This window comes from Lynx canadensis, chromosome D4 (assembly GCF_007474595.2).
Source record: "Lynx canadensis isolate LIC74 chromosome D4, mLynCan4.pri.v2, whole genome shotgun sequence".
Classification (NCBI taxonomy): domain Eukaryota; kingdom Metazoa; phylum Chordata; class Mammalia; order Carnivora; family Felidae; genus Lynx; species Lynx canadensis.
This window is the reverse complement of record NC_044315.2, coordinates 53,535,683-53,541,783: the sequence shown is the minus strand read 5'-3', so window position 1 is coordinate 53,541,783 and position 6,101 is coordinate 53,535,683. Positions and strand designations below refer to the sequence as shown.

The window sequence follows — 6,101 nt, the reverse complement described above, 5'->3', positions numbered from 1 at the left end:
AATGTTAGCAGTATAAAATACAAGGTGTCCTGTGATTTTGCCTATTTCAAAGCAACTTAAAATTTAGGGGTCAAATAGTGTCTTACGGAATTAACGTCCAAATAGTCAAGATGCGTGGAATGTTCTATCAAATGCACCAGTGTTCTTCAGAGATTTGCCACCTATCCAAAACTAAGAACTTAAGACTACAATGTTGTCAATCAAAGAAAAGTACTGTTAATTTACCAGTGTACATACACTTTATAGAAGTTACAAAATAAACACAGTAGAGTTTAATGAGCTCTTCACTTTCCAACCCATCCATCAAATTCACTTGGAATGGTCATTCTTTTATTGCTTCTCATTAGGTAATGATTTTGGAAGGACATCTTTAGCAAAATCTTGAAAACATTTTCAACTTAAAACAAAGCTTACCCTACAGTCCAAGACAAGTCCTCATTTAGGTTGAGTATTGCCACTTTGGGTTTTAAATCTCCAGTGCAGCAATGTTCCCTCTTCACTCAAGCTTGGCTTAGATGAAAATTCCTATTGGAGGTGGGTTTCTAGTTCTCAAGTGACAGTAAACGTCCAGTATATACTTTGTTCTCCTACAGTTTGGATACAATGAACTCTACCATTAAATATAATAATGTTATTTAATGGCTGACCTTTCAGGGTACTTTAAACTACAAGATTTATAAATGCAACAAAGCATTCCAGTAACTAAGAAACTCAATTATGACAATGTATCAAGTTTACTCAATAGTGATAGTATACAAATTTTATATGCAACACGTTGAGGTTTGTATTACAGAATTTAACCATTTATAGCCTACCTTAATGATGTTACTGTTCTAAACTATGTTGCAGATCCCCTTTTCCCATAGCTCTATGTGCTTGTTTCTTTCCCTTACCTGGTAAAAACGTTTCCCAGCCCAGGGGAAAACAACCCATTAACCCAATTCTCAGTTTCAGCAGATATTAACACCAGGAACAGGTTATGGGAAACTCTTAATCTTTTACCTGAATAGTACAAGGTTACAGTGTTGACCAAAAGAAGACACAGGTTTCTCATTAAACTTTTGTTTTATTGGGTCTCAAAATTCTATGACAGATTTTTGGTCAAGTTGTTTCCATTAAAAAGTACTGATTTTAAAAACTAATAACTTAAAACTGCCACACACAAAAAAAACCAAATTGTCCACAAAACATTCTCCTTTCCTTCTGAAGGCTTGACAATGCATTGTTATCATTAACCAGTCTTTTACTATTATGCCTAAGTGGCCAATTGACACAAACAGTTCTGAGACTGTTCTTCCACCACTGATTAAGACTGGGGTAGTAGGTATTGGGGATAATATTCATTTAGCCTTCCGAGCTTTCTGGGCAGACTTGGTGACCTTGCCAGGTCCAGCTGCCTTCTTGTCCACTGCTTTGATGACACCCACAGCAACCGTCTATCTCATGTCATGAACAGCAAAACGGCCCAGAGGAGCATAGTCAGAGAAGCTGTCAACACACATGGACTTGCCAGGAAACATATCAATGATGGCAGCATCACCAGATTTCAAGAACTTGGGACCATCTTCCAGCTTTTTTTCCAGAATGACGGTCAATCTTCTCCTTCAGCTCAGCAAACTTGTGGGCACAGTGCAGCACAGGTGCATATCCAGCACTGATTTGGCCTGGATGGTTCAGGATAATCACCTGAGCCGTGAAGCCAGCTGCTTCCATTGGTAGGTCACTTTTGCTATCACGAGCCACATTGCCACGATGAACATCTTTGACAGATACCTTGTTGACATTGAAGCCCACATTGTCTCCAGGAAGAGCTTCACTCAAAGCTTCATGGTGCATTTCAACAGACTTTAACTTCAGTTGTAACGTTGACTGGAGCAAAAGTGACCACCATGCCTGGCTTAAGAACACCGGTCTCCACTCAACCCATAGAGAGAGTACTAATACCACCAATTTTGTAGACATCCTGTAGGGGCAGACACAAGGGCTTGTCAGTTGGACGAGTAGCTGGCAGAATGGAATCCAGAGCTTCAAGCAGTGTGGTTCCACTGGCATTGCCATCTTTATGGGTGACTTTGCATCCCTTGAACCAAGGCATGTTAGCACTTGGCTCCAGCATGTTGTCACCATTCTGACCAGAAATTGGCACAAATGCTACTGTGTCAGGGTTGTAGCCAATTTTCTTAATGTAGGTGCTGACTTCCTTACCGATTTCCTTGTATCTCTTCTGGCTGTAGGTTGGCTCAGTAGAATTCATTTTGTTAACACCAACAATAAGTTGTTTTACACCCGGTGTGTAAGCCAGAAGGCCATGCTCACAGGTCTGCCCATTCTTGGAGATAGATGCTTCAAATTCGCCAACACCAGCAGCAACGATCGGGACAGCAGAGTCGGTCTGAGATATGCCTGTAATCATATTTTTGGTAAAATCTCTGTCCTGGGGCATCAATGATGGTCACATAAAACTTGCTGGTCTCAAATTTCAGGTGATAACCACCTTGACGTTCGGCTTTCAGTTTATCCAAGACCCGGGCAGACTTGAAGGAGCCCTTTCCCATCTCAGCAGCCTCCTTCTCAAATTTTTTGATAGTTCTTTTGTCAATCTCACCGCATTTGTAGATTAGATGACCATTAGTGGTAGACTTGCCCAAATCTACGTGTCCAGTGACGACGATGTTGATATGAGTCTTTTCCTTTCCCATTTTGTTTTAGGTTTAGAGGTGGTGTTAATGACACTTGTGTTCTGGCAGAAAACCCGTTGCAAAACAGTTTGTACTTTATTAATTTTTTCTTTAATCCTGTTGTTTTGGCCCTTGCTTATTTTCCTATTTGTCATTGGTTTTATTTAAATCTGTTTTTTTATGATCTAATTGACTTTTATTTAATTCATTTGCTTTTAAGATATTTTACAGCATGGAATAATCATTAAAGTATTATTTTATGCCTTGAATTATATATATATATAATATATATATAAATATATTTATATAAATTATATAAATATATAAATATATAATATATATAATATATATATTATGAATTATATTTCCTTCAAGTCTCTTTGTTGGTTGTTGTATACTATTCCTATTCAACTTTGATTTGTGAGTCCTTGACTTCCTTCCCACAATTTATGGGCTGTTGTATTTCTTCCTTTATCACTTCTGTTTTGGTTTTGGATACCTTGTGATATTTTTGAAATAAGGAAGATGGCTGAATATTCAGTCTTCTTTTATGTACCCTTATGATGATACTGAGTATAGATTAGTGAGAGATGGAGGTAATAACTGATATTCATGAAGAGCATACCAGTATCAGTATGAAACTCATTGTTGGTCAGCACTATCAGCAAGTGATTATTTTAAGAATCAAGGTCCCTGACCTTATGAAGATAAAAAGCTTCTGCACAGCAAAGGAAACAACCAACAAAACTAAAAGGCAACCAACGGAATGGGAAAAGATATTTGCAAATGACATATCGGACAAAGGGCTAGTATCTAAAATCTATAAAGAGCTCACCAAACTCCACACCCGAAAAACAAATAACCCAGTGAAGAAATGGGCAGAAAACATGAATAGACACTTCTCTAAAGAAGACATCCAGATGGCCAACAGGCACATGAAAAGATGTTCAGCATTGCTCCTTATCAGGGAAATACAAATCAAAACCACACTCAGGTATCACCTCACGCCAGTCAGAGTGGCCAAAATGAACAAATCAGGAGACTATAGATGCTGGCGAGGATGTGGAGAAACGGGAACCCTCTTGCACTGTTGGTGGGAATGCAAATTGGTGCAGCCGCTCTGGAAAGCAGTGTGGAGGTTCCTCAGAAAATTAAAAATAGACCTACCCTATGACCCAGCAATAGCACTGCTAGGAATTTACCCAAGGGATACAGGAGTACTGATGCATAGGGGCACTTGTACCCCAATGTTCATAGCAGCACTCTCAACAAGAGCCAAATTATGGAAAGAGCCTAAATGTCCATCAACTGATGAATGGATAAAGAAATTGTGGTTTATATACACAATGGAGTACTACGTGGCAATGAGAAAGAATGAAATATGGCCTTCTGTAGCAACATGGATGGAACTGGAGAGTGTAATGCTAAGTGAAATAAGTCATACAGAGAAAGACAGATACCATATGGTCTCACTCTTATGTGGATCCTGAGAAACTTAACAGGAACCCATGGGGGAGGGGAAGGAAAAAAAAAAAAAAGAGGTTAGAGTGGGAGAGAGCCAAAGCATAAGAGACTGTTAAAAACTGAGAACAAACTGAGGGTTGATGGGGGGTGGGAGGGAGGGGAGGGTGGGTGATGGGTATTGAGGAGGGCACCTTTTGGGATGAGCACTGGGTGTTGTATGGAAACCAATTTGTCAATAAATTTCATATATATAAAAAAAAAAAAAAAAAAAAAAAAAGAATCAAGGTCCCTGAGAGCAATAGGGAGGATGGGATCTCAAAACAGTAGAGGCCAGGTATTGGTGCTTAACAATCAAAGCATGGTGATGATATATAATGAACAGCAAGGTCAGAGTGACATCAGGGACCTAAGAATTATGCAGATACTTAATAGAAAAAGGTAAAATGGATGAGTGACTAATATTGATGATATTGCTCAATATATGTTATCAAAAACAATCCAGGATAGATGATCAGGAGTCTGAGAGACATTGCAATAGAAAAAAAAATCACAAACTTTTCCAGGCCTGAATCAGTTTTTTTTAAAAAAAATTTTTTTTTCAACGTTTATTTATTTTTGGGACGGAGAGAGACAGAGCATGAACGGGGGAGGGGCAGAGAGAGAGGGAGACACAGAATCGGAAACAGGCTCCAGGCTCTGAGCCATCAGCCCAGAGCCCGACGCGGGGCTCGAACTCACGGACCGCGAGATCGTGACCTGGCTGAAGTCGGACGCTTAACCGACTGCGCCACCCAGGCGCCCCTTTTTTTTTTTTTTTTTAATTTTTTTTTTTTTTTTTTTTTGGCCTGAATCAGTTTTTACACCTGAAACCATTGACTGAAGGAGAGGCCAGATCCTCAAAGAAAGTAAAAGTGATCATGATTTCCCTTTGTTCTCTCACAAATGGACTGCAATTACTCTGAAAACTGAAAAATAGGAAAAGGAGAATACAACTCTAGTGTTGTAGATTAAAAGTTTGGGTTGACAGTAAAGTTTGGGTGGTCCCTGCTCCACCACTACTACTCTGCTCTTAGAGGTAGGGCATATGAGCTTTAGGTAATAAAATGGGGTACTGTCCCAAGTCTATTAAGAGTAGATCCATGGAATATTGGCATGCTATTGGGCCTTGGTAGAGACAAAACATCTTGCCATAGAATATCAAGTGACCATGTGGCCAGAGCTGCTGTAAGTGAACAGATGTATTGTCTTAAGTTTAAATGGGGCATCAGTCCACTGAAAAATGGAACTTCTATTTCATAGATTGGTCACAAACAAAGTTAGAAAGAAAACACAAACTGCAGGAGTAAGTAGAACAGATGACTATTTTTTGTAATTAATTTATTTATTTTTGAGACAGAGACAGAGCATGAGCAGGGGAGGGGCAGAGAAAGAGGAAGACAGACTCTGAAGCAGACTCCAGGCTCTGAGCTGTCAGCACAGAGTCCGATGTGGGGCTCAAACTCACTGTGAGATCATAACCTGAGCTGAAGTCGGATGCTCAACCGACTGAGCCACCCAGGAGCCCTGAGCAGACTACTATTGATGCTCCTTTCAACTCAACCCTGTGGCTATATTGGGGCAGAGTACTTCCATTATGAAGAAATGATGAAGGAAAGAATTCAGACTTGATTCATCAATGAATGGGATGGGTCTGTTGTTACAAGCCAGAATGTACTGTAGCCCAGTTCAACAAAAACCTTGAAAGAGAAGGATGAAAATAAATTTTCATTACAGCTAGAACTTCTAGTAGATAAAATGGTCCTTCACTTTGTGTCCAAAGATGTGTGTGTATATATGTGTGTGGATATGAATCACAGGCAGTGGCAAATGGCTGGTTGGTCACGTCTGGAAGGGAAAAGGATTGAAAATTTGGGGTCAAGAGTTTCTGGGAAAGTGGCATATGGCTTATTCTTTAAAATG

At 39.6% G+C, this 6,101-nt stretch overlaps 1 pseudogene; it reads right to left on the bottom strand.

The window, feature by feature from the left end:
- Positions 1-1,055: 1,055 nt before the first annotated feature.
- Positions 1,056-2,736, bottom strand: LOC115499981 (annotated as a pseudogene).
- Positions 2,737-6,101: the final 3,365 nt, after the last annotated feature.